The following is a 16,871-nucleotide window of genomic DNA, read 5'->3' as shown; positions in this document are numbered from 1 at the left end:
ACTATAGACTGTATGTAAAACCATTATTTGAGGCATTGAAAGACTCAAAAGGATAAATATTTAACCTGGACGCCCGGATGCCAAACGGCATTCAAAGAACTGAAAAGAGCCTCGATGATGGCCCCTGCATTAGGCCTACCTGATTTCGCTAAACCTTTTGAGTTGTTTGTCCACGAAAGACAACATTTAGCCCTTGGAGTGCTGACACAGCGACTGGGAACCTGGAAGAGACCTGTGGGCTACTTCTCCAAACAACCTGACCACGCGAGTAAAAGATGGCCTAGGTGTTTACGGGCAGTAGCAACAACAGCGCTGCCGATCCGGGAAGCCCCAAAGTTAACAATGGGACAGAAGACGACAGTATATGTCCCGCACATAGCGGTGACTGTTTTAGAACAAAAGGGGGGTCGTTGGCTATCCCTTAGCAGAATGTTGAAATATCAAGTTGTTCTGTTAGAACAAGACGATGTGGAATCGAAGACTACTGCTATACTGAATCCTGCTATGTTTTTAACAACAGAAAACCTTACGGACAATTTAGAACACGATCGCTTGCTAACTATTGAACAAGTCTATTCCAGCAGACCAGACCTGAGACACAAACCTCTGGGAAAATCCTGATCTGGAGTTGTTTACAGATGGAAGAAGCTCTGGGCGAGAAGAGAAGCGAATGGCCGGATATGCTGTCGTTATCGCCGCCGAGGGAATGGAGTCAGGGGTGCTGCCTGCAAACACCTCAGCACAGAAAGCAGTATTGGTAGCATTGAAGCGAGCTCTGCGAATGGCAGAAGGACAAAGGATAAATATCTAGACTGATTCCAAACGTGCATTTGGTGTGATCCACGATCATGGAGCTATTGGGAAGGAGAAAGGACTGCCATCAGCCCAAGAATCATCAATACAGCATAAAGAAGAAATTCTCCAACTTCCGGAAGACGTGCAGAAACCAAAAGAAGTGGCGGTAAAGCGTTGCAAAGCTCATCAATTTGGCCAGACGGCTGTAAACATAAGCAAACGACTGACCGATAAAGCTGCAAAGAGGACTGCAGAGCAAGGTATCCTTGCACTAGTACCAGTAAAACAGATCAGAATTCCAAAGTTGAAACCGAGATATAATAAATTGGATGAGCAATTAGCAGAACAATTGGAAGCATCACAAAACACAGAGAGATGGTAGGTAACACCAGAAAAACAAGTAATAACAACAACCACCCCACAAGTTATGACAGAACTTGCAAAAGAAAACCATGAGCAAACACATTAGGGTGTAGGCGCTACGGTTTTGAGTTTAAAAACATCTGTAGCGTGTGTAGGCACGACAAGAATAGTTAAACCCATAGTAGCTAAGTGTCCAATCTGTCCTAGAAATAATCCCCTGAACCAAAGGAAACAACCTTTAGGAGTAACAAAACAAAAAATTCTCCCGGAAATTATTAGCAAATTAAGTTCTCTGAGTTACCCAGACAAAATAGATATAGCAGTATTTGTCAGTGCTGATTGACAAATTTTCTAGATGGCCAGAAGCTTTCTCGTGCTGCACCGACAAAGCTAGAGTAGTAGTTAAAACGTTGCTGAAAGAAATAATACCAAGATTTAGAGTGCCAACGGGAATGTCCTCTGATAGAGCACCACATTTTTTTGCAGAGGTACTTCAACAAATTAATAAAATTTTGGGTAGAAAATGGGACCTGCATACACCCTGGAGACCACAATCAAGTGAAAAATTTCAGAACATGAAGCAAACACTAAACTGACATAGTGGAATGTTATTGATCTAGGATGGAAGTATTGAGAAAATTATTATTTCAGAACTTCCAAACAGGGGAAATGTAACCAAAGTGATGAAATCAACCAGAGACGGTGTTCCATTACGGGAACATGGAGCGTACCAATCAGCGCACCTGTCGATCTGCATTTTAGTCCGTAGGCGATCGTTAATGTCAGCAGAACAACAGACAACGTGCTTCTGTCAGAAAAGGATGACAAAACGCGGTTTCGCTTAGCGGACTGAGAAAACTAGCCAAGACTGCCAAGATTAAGAGCCAAGAAGGTAAAAGGTAATTCCGGCAGGGGGAGATCGCGACCACCGACTCACAGACCACCACCGACCCAAGTAACAGAAGAGAACAACGGAAGAGGACAACCGAGCCTGCGCAGCGATTTACATACGGAACGAGCAAGTTTGTACCAATCAGCAGACAGGACAATAATGAATATGTATGAATACGTAAAACATTGATCTACAAATTGTACGGGAAAGGTGCGTGAGGTACGCACGCCAGGAGGAGCGATCCCCCGTGCATCCGGCGCCGCGAATAAAGAATGCCTGCTCTTTAATACTAAATTGGTGTTGAGGAGTCGTTTCCGATTTTAACGCGTTTTTCGGTAACACAGGGAGTCAGATCAAGAGAGCCAGAGAACAACAAAACACCGACAGGCTACAGGACAGAGCAGGAGGAAAAAAAAAAAAAACGGAGCCAGAGCCAGGCAGAGAGAGGCGGAGAAAGAAAAAGGAGCCACAGGCTACAGGACAGAGAGAGGGAGGACTGAAAAGACGGGGAGGCAGGGAGACACTCAGAGCGAGATGGAGAAAGAAGGTGCGGGGGGGGGGCGCAAAAAAAAAAAGTAAATTTTGCAGCAGGTAAGGAAAGAGAGGGGGCCGGGGGAGAGACAGGGAGGGCCCAGGACGCACAAGAGAGGCAACGGGGCCCCAGTGGCCCAGGACTCACCGCGACTCTCGCTCTCAGCGCTGCTGGCACAATTTAGCCGTTCAGATGCTTCTTTCCCCTCCTCTCCTCCCTGCCTCTTCTGCAGCTCCAGACTCTAGGCCGTCCTCCACCTGAAGAGAATATGTGGGTGTCTTACAGCTCTTACCAGATGAGGCTTCCTAGGCACGTAGCCTAGCTCGCCCGTGCTGGAGCTGGGGGCAGGCGCACGGGGCAAGGGGGGCCAGGGGAGGCTGAGGGGGAGCTCTGGTGAGCTGGGGAGTCGGCCATCTTCTGCACCCAGAAGCTGCAGGGGGAAAAGGTCATCATCCTCCTCCTCCTTTCCCTCTTCCCTTCTATCAGCTCCCGGGTAACTCCTAGGGCTGCCCTCACCCGCTCGCCTTTAGCATACCAGAAGCCTGCCTCGGCGGGTCATTTGAAGCTTCCCATCCCACCAGCCCCAGTAGTACAGGCACACAAGGAGATACCCCTGCACCCACCAAAGGGGCTCGCTCACCTCGCCGGCAGCCCTAGGCCTCACCCGACACAGGGAATCGTGTCCGACACACCACCACGCTGCAGCAAGAGCAGAGGAGGCCTTTCCTTACCAGGAAGCAGCAACGAGCACGGCGGCATCACCTCGCAGGCACTGCAGCATCGCAGGGCTGTTACCTGCGGAGAGAGCAATGGGGATCACAGGGACGCCACCGCGCGTGCGCGGCTCCCGGGCTCAGTACCCAATTCTGGTCGCTGGGCAGCAGCATTATCTGAATTACTCTTCTCGATTAATACCATCCAGAAACCGTAACTTGGCTGCATCCACAGAGCTTCTATTCCTCTGCACCTTTCCCCCTCGCAGCCCCAGCAGCGCCATTCATTGCCTCTGCACCAAACAGCAAAGTGTCTCGAGGGAGGAGAAGCAGCACAGCAAACCTGGGGAACAAGGTTGGGTTCCCACCCCCGCAGAATAAGCCCCAGGAACTGCTTGTAGGCATGTGGCATCAGGGTTGTGATCGGGTTTTGGTTTGGTTTTCTTTTTTTTTCCCCCGCCTTCTTTACATAATGTAATAATTGGGGTTGCTTTTCCAAACTACTGAGTTCTGTGGGGATTTTTTGTGCTTTTGCCCTACAAAAAACGGTCATTTTCACTTTCGGTTTTGTGCATGAGAATGGTTGGTGGGTGCTTTTAGGTTGTTGTTCCTTCCCCCCACCCCCTTTTTTTTTTCCTTTCCAGCCGCACAAATCCAGCTGGAGTTGGCTTTCCCAGAAGCCCCAAGTTGTTTTCTTTCCACCAGAATTCTTCCTGTATTTTCACCCCTCATTGCAGGCCCAGAGTCAAGGGGTTTGAGGTATTTTTGTGCCCAGGCAGCAGCTCCCAGGCTGCATAAGCAGCCCCACAGGGGGAAGTCCCCGTTTGAGGGAATCGGCCCCAAATTGGGATGGGAAAGTGAAGAGAAGGAGAAAAAACCCTGAATAACCTGAAAAAGAACACCTACTCCAGCCCACCAAGCACCGGTCACCTTGCCTGACTCACCTCCAGGGCCCACATCACGCTCGGCTCATCGCTTAGCACCCTCAGATCACAAAAAAAAAAAAAAAAAGAGTAAAACCCATAATGGAGCCCTATAGCCATCAGTCACATCTTCCCTCCAGTACTACACACAGACTCACCTTCTTACAGCGCTCCCCTGGGCCCTCCTCCGTTGCCCTGCACGACTCATCCATCTGCACCTGGAAAAACAGTGTTACTGAACAAGTCACCTGGAGGCACAGCAACAGCTTAACCATTCCACAGCTCCTGCGCCCACGTAGGAATACCATCTAGAGCCCAACTACAGCCTGCCGTTAAAGGAAATGCATTAAATCAAACGTTAAGCCCTCGCACATACAAGCCGGAACAGCAAAAACACGGCACGCTCGCGCACCCAGGGCGCAGCCCGACGGAGGTCCACGCGCACCTCGCCGGTTTGATGCGGAGCCACCCAGCATCCCTGCGAGCACAGCTGCAGGCGCAACAGCAGTTTCACCTACACCCATCTCGGCACGCAGCGCTTCTGAAGCTTTAAGCTGAAAGCCCTACCTTGACGCTTGGCCACACTAGAAGCGAGCCGTAGCTAGGACTCCACAGAAACACAGCAACACAAATTGCACACCCACAGCGGCGACAGCCTTGCAACTACTTAGACCAGGAACAACAGAGGAAAGTAAAACGGCTTCATCACCCGCACAGGAAAAGCGGCAGACGGAGGCAAAGGGTCAGCATTCATAGCCCTTACAGAACACAGGCGTTCTCTCTCCTTCCATTCCTAAACCCATCCCTTAGGTCTAAATATCGCAGCCCTGCTGTGGCAATAGCGAGAGCGGGGAACGAGAGCCCTGCCGCCGGCCATTTGTGCGGCAGGACACAAAAACAGAGGGACATGTTTTGCCACACACAACCCTGAATCTCCTGAAAAGTTATGTTTACCAAAAATAGGCATTTGGAACATATTGCCAAAAACAAAACATTCGGCAATAAAACTTTTATGTGTTTGACACCCGCACATTTTTGGGGAACTTGCTATTTGCTTCCTGGTTTTGCTGGTCTTCCCTCAGAAGTTCTACCTGCAGCCAAGTTATTCCCACCCGCCCGACCGGTTCAAGCATTCACCTTCCTGGTATTACCAGCACATTGAGACACAGGCGAGGAACTTAACTGCTCTTCTAAAACTATCCAAATGACAATTACAGCCCTGAAAGAGGAGTGGAAGAGAAGAACAGGAGAGATCAGGCAGCAAAAATGCTCTGCAGGCTGCTGCCAGCCAACACTGCACTCTTTTGTTAAAGCCACCCCGCCCCCCCAAATGCAAACAAAAAAACCCCCCATGACTTCATGAAGTGCGTGGGTTTTTTTTCTTTTCAGTAGTCCTTTTGGAGCTCATCCCTGTCTCAGCATCTTGTCTTGTCAGAGCATGAAGTGCAGATGATCTGTATCCCGATGACATTTGCATGGGATGAATACATTTTCAGAAATAGACCCGATCCGTGAGACTCCTGTCACCTTTGTGGTTTTAATAATCGTAACTCAATTTTATCGACTGACACACTTGTGAGAAAACTAATTAACTTGAAACGTAGCCTCTCCTCGGGGAAAAAATGTGTTAGACACCAAATGAAACCGATTCAGAGCTCCAAACCACGATGGAGCCGATAGAGCTGTTGTGACTTAGTTTGTATGTTTAATTAATTGGTTAATAACTCTTCTAAGCAGCGCAGAATGAAGAGCTGGACCCAAAGAGGGTGCGCTGCGCTGGATCCAAAAAGCACCCTTCCTCCAGAGACCCGCCTCAGGTGGCGAGTTCGCTCTGGTGCATGCCGGCCTCCCGAACTTCGGGGTCCGATGTGACCGGACCCCCACCTCCGGGGAGGGTCCTCGTACCCTGCCCAACCCCTGCTTTCCCCTGCAGCCCCCGATGCCCCCACGCCACCCCCACAAGCAGCCAAACCGGCTTCTGCTTTTGGCCCCCAAACCAGCTCACTTTGGGACCGGTTCTGAGCCAAAAAGCCCAGCTGCTGAGCCTGTTCTCAAGTCCCAAAAGCGCAGCACTTGACCTCTGCTCCTCAGCCCAAAACCACACCACTTAGTCCCCTCGCTCAGGCCTTCAAAACGCACGACTCGATCTGTTTCAGGGCCCCGGCGTCAGCCACAGGAGCCTGCTCTCAAGGCCCAGGAACAGAAGAGCTGTGCTCTCCACGCTCAGGGACCAAACCAGCTGAGCCTGGCTGCGTCCCGGCCCCCTCCGCAGTCCCCACGGGCAACGCTCAGGGCCGCGGAGAGCGCAGCCACCCCGCAGCCCTGCACCCCCACGGCCCACGCGGGCACTGTCGGGGAGGCCTTGGGAACTGAACTGCGCGGGCCCGGCCCCGCACCCCGGCGGGGCAGCCCAGCACCGGCCCGGCAGCGCTTTCTTCCTGCTCTCGCAGGCCTCGTTTCCCCGGCAGCGCCGGGCCCGCACCCCAACCCCACAGGGGGCCGGGCCCGGCCCGCCTCCAGCAAACCGCGGCGGCAGCAGCCGGGGTCCCTGCCTGCCTCGCGGGCAAGGGGGGACCCGCCCGGCACCGCAGGAGCCCCCGCCGGGGTCGCCGCCGCCGCCGCCCGACCCCGACGAGGAGCAGTCGAGAGCCGGGTGGGGCTGCCCCTACTCCCCGGGGACGGGCACGGGCTCGGCCCCAAAACCCAACCACCGACCCACGACAGCGCTCGGCCCGGGGCCGCTGCTGCCCGCACCCCGCCGCCCCCCCGGGGGCTCCGCGGACCGGGAGACCCCACAGCCCAAACCCGCCGACCCACAGCGCGCCCGGCCATGCGGCTCCTCACCTGCTCTGGCGCGGCTCCGGCTGCCCCACGGCCCGGCACGGAGCCGAACCCGGCCACCGGACCATCCGCCAACCCCCCCAACCCCCGGACGCTCCGGGACGGTTCTCGTCCCTTTTCGCTCTGACGCCTCGAGCCGAGCCGGCCCCGCTCCTCCGAGCTACCGGCGGTGCCCGCTCTGCTGCTCGGGGCCGGGCCCTGTTCTCGCCCGGACGCGAGAAGCCGCTCCGGGGTCTTCTCGGTGCGTCCAGCCCCGTGCCGTGCCGGAGCGGGGAGAGCCGGGTACGAGCGCGGAGCCCTGGGGCAGGGGTTGCCCCAGTGCCGCCGACGGTGTGTGGGGGGGTGTCGTCGTCCCCCGCCCCACGCGGGGGGCGCACACACGGTACACCCGCGGGCAGGGGCATCCCCGGGGAGCCGTGCGGCCGGGCTGCGCCGTAGGAGGGGAAGGTGATGTTGGTTTCCCATTTTCCCCGCAAACTGATCCTCCCCCCCGGCCCCCCTTTCCCGCGCGTTACAGCCCGCGAAAAAGCTTTTAACAACCCGATCGACAACACTCCCTTTATCCCTCTTCCAGCAGCAGCAGCAGCAGCAGCGAGAGATTAAGGCAACTGCAGCAGAGGGGAGGAAGGCAAGGAGAGCCTTTTCAAGCAAGGGCAGGACAAAATGCACGGCGTGGACAGGCACAGGAGAGGCTGCATTATCTGGAAAGCACAACGCCTGCCCAAGGGCAGAAAATAAGGAACGAATTGTTTCCAAGGAGCTGCAGCAGACGAATCACCTTTTTCTTTATTGCACTCCTGCCCTTTGTTATCCAAAGCGATAGGCTTCACCACCGGGCAGAAAATAGCTGCCTAGATTTACACGGACAACCAGAAACAATCAAGCCACCCAGCAAGAAGTTCGCAGCAGAGGTATAACCCATCAGCAGCTAAAACATTTGTTACGCAGGCACAACTAGGCACTAAACAAAGGCTTTCCAACTCTGGAGGTCTAGAACAGGTAGACATTAGCACAGAAGCACAAGGGGCTCCGTCACACTGCACAAATCTCCCCGTGCCTACACACGCACACGTTCAGAAGTTAGTTATCAGAAAACGCCCGACTCAGCCATTTGCCACAGTCACGAGACTCACGACATGACACACGAGGTGGGCTCAGAGTTTTAAGGCAAGAAATACCTCCCCCACCCCCCACCAGAGATCTTTCAGGCTCCAGACCTGCCATCTCCCCGCACCAAACGTAACCGGCCAAAGGGTTTCAGGTGACCCAAAACACAGTACACAAAAAATAACCGGGGAGAGCCCTACATTGTGGAAAAGCGAACGATGCCCGACCGGGGCTTCTCTGCGGGGCCCGGCCCCCGCCCCGCCCCCGGCCCGACCCGCACGGAGATACCCCCCGGCCCGCGCCAGGCCTCACCTCACACGGAGACCCACCCGCTGCCCGAACTCACCTACCAGCGCTCTCCGGCCCCCGGACACGGCCGCGCTGCTCTCTCAGGCGGCTGCCGCAGGCGAGGCTCGGGCACCGCCAGGCCTCCAGGCGTCCCGAGGGGCTGCCGGACACCGCAGGGGATGGCTGCCGGCGGCCGGACCGCCGCGGCGCTCCCCGCCCAGCTCCGAGCAGGCTCCGCCGGCCGCGGGCTTCCCACGCCGGGCCGCAGAGGGGCCCCGGCACCGCACAGGGACGCCTCGCGACCCGGCCGCCACACGCACCGGCCCTTCGGCCTCCACACGCACCGCTCCCGCCCCCGCTCCGACGCGCACGCGCCACGGGAAGCCCGAGCCCCGCGGGGCGGCCCTTAAAGGGCGGCCGGAAGGAACGGCCCCCACCGGCCCCGCCCCCGCGCCGGACCGCCCCCGCGCCCAGCCGGTGAGCGCCAGCGCCCCCTGCTGGCCGGGCCGCGCTCAGCTCGCGAGGGCGCCGAGGGCCGGGCGGGGCGGGGCGGGACGCGCCGGCTCGGGGCCAGCGCCTTCTCGGAGCGAGCGGGAAACCCCTGCGGGCCCCGGTCACGGCCGGGCAGAGCCGCGCGCCCTCCGAGAGCTGCTGAACGGGGCTGCCGCTCGTGACACATACCGAGCCGTCTGCGACGGGAGCGGGCAGAGGAGGAAGAGGCCGGCGGCCGCGGGGCCTGGCCGCAGGCGGGGGGGAGGGGCTGGGGCCCGGGGGGCCGCCCCCCTACTCACAGTTCCCTCACAGTTCCCTCACAGTTCCCTCCCAGTTCCTTCCCAGTACATAACAGTTACCTCCCAGTACATCCCAGTACATCCCAGTAGATCCTGGTACATCCCAAATCCCTGCTAGTTCCACCCGGTACAACCCAGTACAAGCCTGTACATCCTAGTTCCTCCACAGTACATCCCAGGGCATCCCCGCACATTGTAGTGCCTCCCAGTACATCCCAGGTCCCTCCCAGTTCACTCCCAGTACACAACAGTTACCTCCCAGTACATCCCAGTACATTCTAGTAGATCCTGGTACATCCCAAATCCCTGCCAGTTCCACCCGGTACAACCCAGTACAAGCCTGTACATCCTAGTTCCTCCACGGTACATCCCAGGGCATCCCCGCACATTGTAGTGCCTCCCAGTACATCCCAGTTCCCTCCCAGTACTGGGAGGGACCTGGGATGTACTGGGAGGGAACTGGGACGTACTGGGAGGGAACTGGGACGTACTGGGAGGGAACTGAGATGTACTGGGATGTAATGGGACGGAACTGGGATGTATTGGGAGGCACTGGGAAAGAACTGGTAGTGAACCGGGAGGGAATTGGGATGTACGGGGATGAACTGGTAGGAAACTGGGATGTACTGGCATGGAACGGGGATGTATTGGGATGTACAGGAACAGAACTGGAATGTACAGCGATGTATTGGGATGTACTGGCAGCGAGCTGGGATTTACTGGGATGTTCTGGGAGGAAACTGGGATATACTGGGAGGCACTGGGAGGGAAGTGGGTGTCAACTGGGACATTCCAGTTTCCTCCCAGTACATCCCAGTTCCCTACCAGTGCATCCCAGTACATCCCAGATCCCTCCCAGTACATCCCAGATCCCTCCCAGTCTGTCCCAGTACATCCCAGTACATCCCAGTTCCCTCACAGTACATCCCAGTTCCCTCACAGTTCACACACAGTTCACTCCCTGTTCCATTCCAGTACAGCCCAGTACATGCCACTTTCCTCCAAGTAAATCCCAGTTCCCTCCCACTACATCCAAGTTCCCTCCCACTTCCCTCTAAGTACATCCCAGTACTTCACAGTTCACTCCCAGTACATCCCAGTTCCCCCTCGGTACATAACAGTTCCCTCCCAGTACACCCCAGTACATCCCAGTTCCCTCCCAGTATGTCCCACTACATCCCAGTTCCCTCCCAGTCCATCCCAGTTCCCTCCCAGTACATCCCAATTCCCAACACTTTCCACCCAGTACATCCCAGTTCCCTCCCAGTACATACCAGTTCCCTCCCAGTACATCCTGGTACATCCCAGTTCCCACCCAGTACATCCTACTACATACCAGTTCCCTCCCAGTTCACTCCCAGCACATCCCCGTACTTCACAGTTCCATCCCAGTACATCCCAGTACGTCCCAGTTCCCCTCAGTACATAACACTTCCCTCCCAGTACATACCAGTACATCCCAGTGTCCTCACACTACGTCCCAGTTCCCTCCCAGTACATCCCAGTTCCCTACCAGTACATCCCAGTTCCCTCCCAGTTCACTCCCAGTACACAACAGTTACCTCCCAGTACATCCCAGTACATCCCAGTAGATCCTGGTACATCCCAAATCCCTGCCAGTTCCACCCGGTACAACCCAGTACAAGCCTGTACATCCTAGTTCCTCCACGGTACATCCCAGGACATCCCCGCACATTGTAGTGCCTCCCAGTACATCCCAGGTCCCTCCCAGTACTGGGAGGGAACTGGGATGTACTGGGAGGGAACTGGGATGTACTGGGATGTAATGGGACGGAACTGGGATGTATTGGGAGGCACTGGGAAAGAAGTGGTAGTGAACCGGGAGGGAATTGGGATGTACGGGGATGAACTGGTAGGAAACTGGGATGTACTGGCATGGAACGGGGATGTATTGGGATGTACAGGAACGGAACTGGAATGTACGGCGATGTATTGGCATGTACTGGGAGGAAACTGGGATTTACTGGGATGTACTGGGAGGAAACTGGGATATACTGGGAGGAAACTGGGATATACTGGGAGGAACCTGGGAGGGAAGTGGGTGTCAACTGGGACATTCCAGTTTCCTCCCAGTACATCCCAGTTCCCTACCAGTGCAGCCCAGTACATCCCAGTTCCCTCCCAGTCCGTCCCAATCCCCTCCCAGTACATCCCAGTTCCCTCCCAGTACATACTAGTTCCCTCCCAGTACATCCCAGTTCCCTCCCAGTTCCCTCCCACTACATCCCAGTACATCCCAGTTCCCTCCCAGTACATCCCAGTTCCCTCCCAGTACATACCAGTTCCCTCCCGGTACATCCCAGTTCCCACCCAGTACATCCTACTACATACCAGTTCCCTCCCAGTTCACTCCCAGTACATCCCAGTACTTCACAGTTCCCTCCCAGTACATCCCAGTACGTCCCAGTTCCCCTCAGTACATAACACTTCCCTCCCAGTACATACCAGTACATCCCAGTGTCCTCACAGTACGTCCCAGTTCCCTCCCAGTACATCCCAGTTCCCTACCAGTACATCCCAGTTACCTCCCTGTTCCTTCCCAGTACATAACAGTTACCTCCCAGTACATCCCAGTAGATCCTGGTACATCCCAAATCCCTGCCAGTTCCACCCGGTACAACCCAGTACAAGCCTGTACATCCTAGTTCCTCCACAGTACATCCCAGGGCATCCCCGCACATTGTAGTGCCTCCCAGTACATCCCAGTTCCCTCCCAGTACTGGGAGGGACCTGGGATGTACTGGGAGGGACCTGGGATGTACTGGGAGGGAACTGGGATGTGCTGGGATGTAATGGGACGGAACTGGGATGTAATGGGACGGAACTGGGAAAGAAGTGGTAGTGAACCGGGAGGGAATTGGGATGCACGGGGATGAACTGGTAGGGAACTGGGATGTACTGGCATGGAACGGGGATGTATTGGGATGTACAGGAACGGAACTGGAATGTACTGGGATGTACTGGGAGCAAACTGGGATTTACTGGGATGTACTGGGAGGAAACTGGGATATACTGGGAGGCACTGGGAGGGAAGTGGGTGTCAACTGGGACATTCCAGTTTCCTCCCAGTACATCCCAGTTCCCTACCAGAGCAGCCCAGTACATCCCAGATCCCTCCCAGTACATCCCAGTTCCCTCCCAGTCCGTCCCAGTACATCCCAGTACATCCCAGTTCCCTCACAGTACATCCCAGTTCCCTCACAGTTCACACACAGTTCACTCCCAGTTCCATTCCAGTACATCCCAGTACATGCCACTTTCCTCCAAGTAAACCCCAGTTCCCTCCCACTACATCCAAGTTCCCTCCCACTTCCCTCTAAGTACATCCCAGTACTTCACAGTTCACTCCCAGTACATCCCAGTTCCCCCTCGGTACATAACAGTTCCCTCCCAGTACACCCCAGTACATCCCAGTTCCCTCACAGTATGTCCCACTACATCCCAGTTCCCTCCCAGTCCATCCCAGTTCCCTCCCAGTAAATCCCAATTCCCAACACTTTCCACCCAGTTCATCCCAGTTCCCTCCCAGTACATCCCAGTTCCCTCTAAGTACATCCCAGTACTTCACAGTTCCCTCCCAGTTCACTCCCAGTTCCCTACCAGTACATCCCAGTTCCCTCTAAGTACATCCCAATACTTCATAGTTCCCTCCCAGCACGTCCCAGTACGTCCCAGTTCCCCTCAGTACATAACACTTCCCTCCCAGTACATACCAGTACATCCCAGTGTCCTCACAGTACATCCCAGTTCCCTCCCAGTACATCCCAGTTCTCTCCCAGTTCACTCCCAGTACACAACAGTTACCTCCCAGTACATCCCAGTACATCCCAGTAGATCCTGGTACATCCCAAATCCCTGCCAGTTCCACCCGGTACAACCGAGTACAAGCCTGTACTTCCTAGTTCCTCCACAGTACATCCCAGGGCATCCCCGCACATTGTAGTGCCTCCCAGTACATCCCAGTTCCCTCCCAGTACTGGGAGGGAACTGGGATGTACTGGGAGGGAACTGGGACGTACTGGGAGGGAACTGGGATGTACTGGGATGTAATGGGACGGAACTGGGATGTATTGGGAGGCACTGGGAAAGAAGTGGTAGTGAACCGGGAGGGAACTGGGATGTACGGGGATGAACTGGTAGGAAACTGGGATGTACTGGCATGGAACGGGGATGTATTGGGATGTACAGGAACAGAACTGGAATGTACAGCGATGTATTGGCATGTACTGGGAGCGAACTGGGATTTACTGGGATGTACTGGGAGGAAACTGGGATATACTGGGAGGAAACTGGGATATACTGGGAGGAACCTGGGAGGGAAGTGGGTGTCAACTGGGACATTCCAGTTTCCTCCCAGTACATCCCAGTTCCCTACCAGTGCAGCCCAGTACATCCCAGATCCCTCCCAGTCCCTCCCAGTACATCCCAGTACATCCCAGTTCCCTCACAGTACATCCCAGTTCCCTCCCAGTTCACACACAGTTCACTCTCAGTTCCATTCCAGTACATCCCAGTACATGCCAGTTGCCTCCCAGTTTCATCTAAGTACATCCCAGTACTTTAAAGTTCCCTCCCAGTACATCCCAGTTCCCTCACAGTACATCCCAGTACTTCACAGTTCGCTCCCACTACATCCCAGTACGTCCCAGTTCCCCCTTGGTACATAACACTTCCCTCCCAATACATCCAAGTTCCCTCCCAGTACATCCCAATCCCCTCCCAGTACATCCCAGTTCCCTGCCAGTATGTCCCAGTACATCCCAGTTCCCTCCCAGTACATACCAGTTCCCTCCCAGTACATCCCAGTTCCCTCCCAGTTCCCTCCCACTACATCCCAGTTCCCTCCCAGTACATACCAGTTCCCTCCCAGTACATCCCAGTACATCCTGGTACATCCCACTTCCCACCCAGTACATCCTACTACATACCAGTTCCCTCCCAGTTCACTCCCAGTACATCCCAGTACTTCACAGTTCCATCCCAGTACATCCCAGTACGCACCAGTTCCCCTCAGTACATAACACTTCCCTCCCAGTACATAACAGTACATCCCAGTGTCCTCACGGTACGTCCCAGTTCCCTCACAGTACATCCCAGTTCCCTCACAGTACATCCCAGTTCCCTCCCAGTTCACTCCCAGTACATAACAGTTACCTCCCAGTACATCCCAGTACATCCCAGTAGATCCCAGTACATCCCAAATCCCTGCCAGTTCCACCCGGTACAACCCAGTACAAGCCTGTACATCCTAGTTCCTCCACAGTACATCCCAGGGCATCCCCGCACATTGTAGTGCCTCCCAGTACATCCCAGTTCCCTCCCAGTACTGGGAGGGACCTGGGATGTACTGGGAGGGACCTGGGATGTACTGGGAGGGAACTGGGATGTACTGGGATGTAATGGGACGGAACTGGGATGTAATGGGACGGAACTGGGAAAGAAGTGGTAGTGAACCGGGAGGGAATTGGGATGTACGGGGATGAACTGGTAGGGAACTGGGATGTACTGGCATGGAACGGGGATGTATTGGGATGTACAGGAACGGAACTGGAATGTACTGCGATGTATTGGCATGTACTGGGAGCGAACTGGGATTTACTGGGATGTACTGGGAGGAAACTGGGATATACTGGGAGGAAACTGGGATATACTGGGAGGCATTGGGAGGGAATTGGGTGTCAACTGGGACATTCCAGTTTCCTCACAGTACATCCCAGTTCCCTCCCAGTTCACACACAGTTCACTCCCAGTTCCATTCCAGTACATCCCAGTACATGCCAGTTGCCTCCCAGTTTCATCTAAGTACATCCCAGTACTTTAAAGTTCCCTCCCAGTACATCCCAGTTCCCTCACAGTACATCCCAGTACTTCACAGTTCACTCCCACTACATCCCAGTACGTCCCAGTTCCCCCTTGGTACATAACACTTCCCTCCCAATACATCCAAGTTCCCTCCCAGTACATCCCAATCCCCTCCCAGTACATCCCAGTTCCCTACCAGTGCAGCCCAGTACATCCCAGTTCCCTCCCAGTACATACCAGTTCCCTCCCAGTACATCCCAGTTCCCTCCCAGTTCCCTCCCACTACATCCCAGTTCCCTCCCAGTACATACCAGTTCCCTCCCAGTACATCCCAGTACATCCTGGTACATCCCACTTCCCACCCAGTACATCCTACTACATACCAGTTCCCTCCCAGTTCACTCCCAGTACATCCCAGTACTTCACAGTTCCATCCCAGTACATCCCAGTACGCACCAGTTCCCCTCAGTACATAACACTTCCCTCCCAGTACATAACAGTACATCCCAGTGTCCTCACACTACGTCCCAGTTCCCTCAAAGTACATCCCAGTTCCCTACCAGTACATCCCAGTTCCCTCCCAGTTCACTCCCAGTACATAACAGTTACCTCCCAGTACATCCCAGTACATCCCAGTAGTTCCTGGTACATCCCAAATCCCTGCCAGTTCCACCCGGTACAACCCAGTACAAGCCTGTACATCCTAGTTCCTCCACAGTACATCCCAGGGCATCCCCGCACATTGTAGTGCCTCCCAGTACATCCCAGTTCCCTCCCAGTACTGGGAGGGACCTGGGAGGGAACTGGGACGTACTGGGAGGGAACTGGGATGTACTGGGAGGGAACTGGGATGTACTGGGATGTAATGGGATGGAACTGGGAAAGAAGTGGTAGTGAACCGGGAGGGAATTGGGATGTACGGGGATGAACTGGTAGGAAACTGGGATGTACTGGCATGGAACGGGGATGTATTGGGATGGACAGGAACGGAACTGGAATGTACAGCGATGTACTGGGATGTACTGGGAGCGAACTGGGATTTACTAGAATGTACTGGGAGGAAACTGGGATATACTGGGAGGAAACTGGGATATACTGGGAGGCATTGGGAGGGAAGTGGGTGTCAACTGGGACATTCCAGTTTCCTCCCAGTACATCCCAGTTCCCTACCAGTGCAGCCCAGTACATCCCAGTTCCCTCCCAGTCCGTCCCAATCCCCTCCCAGTACATCCCAGTTCCCTGCCAGTATGTCCCAGTACATCCCAGTTCCCTCCCAGTACATACCAGTTCCCTCCCAGTACATCCCAGTACATCCTGGTACATCCCAGTTCCCACCCAGTACATCCTACTACATACCAGTTCCCTCCCAGTTCACTCCCAGTACATCCCAGTACTTCACAGTTCCCTCCCAGTACATCCCAGTACGTCCCAGTTCCCCTCAGCACATAACACTTCCCTCCCAGTACATACCAGTACATCCCAGTGTCCTCACAGTACGTCCCAGTTCCCTCCCAGTACATCCCAGTTCCATCCCAGTACATCCCAGTTCCCTCCCTGTTCCTTCCCAGTACATAACAGTTACCTCCCAGTACATCCCAGTACATCCCAGTAGATCCCAGTACATCCCAAATCCCTGCCAGTTCCACCCGGTACAACCCAGTACAAGCCTGTACATCCTAGTTCCTCCACAGTACATCCCAGGGCATCCCCGCACATTGTAGTGCCTCCCAGTACATCCCAGGTCCCTCCCAGTACTGGGAGGGACCTGGGATGTACTGGGAGGGACCTGGGATGTACTGGGAG

This window comes from Phalacrocorax aristotelis, unplaced genomic scaffold, assembly GCF_949628215.1.
Source record: "Phalacrocorax aristotelis unplaced genomic scaffold, bGulAri2.1 scaffold_64, whole genome shotgun sequence".
NCBI lineage: Eukaryota > Metazoa > Chordata > Aves > Suliformes > Phalacrocoracidae > Phalacrocorax > Phalacrocorax aristotelis.
This window is presented reverse-complemented; position numbering follows the sequence as displayed.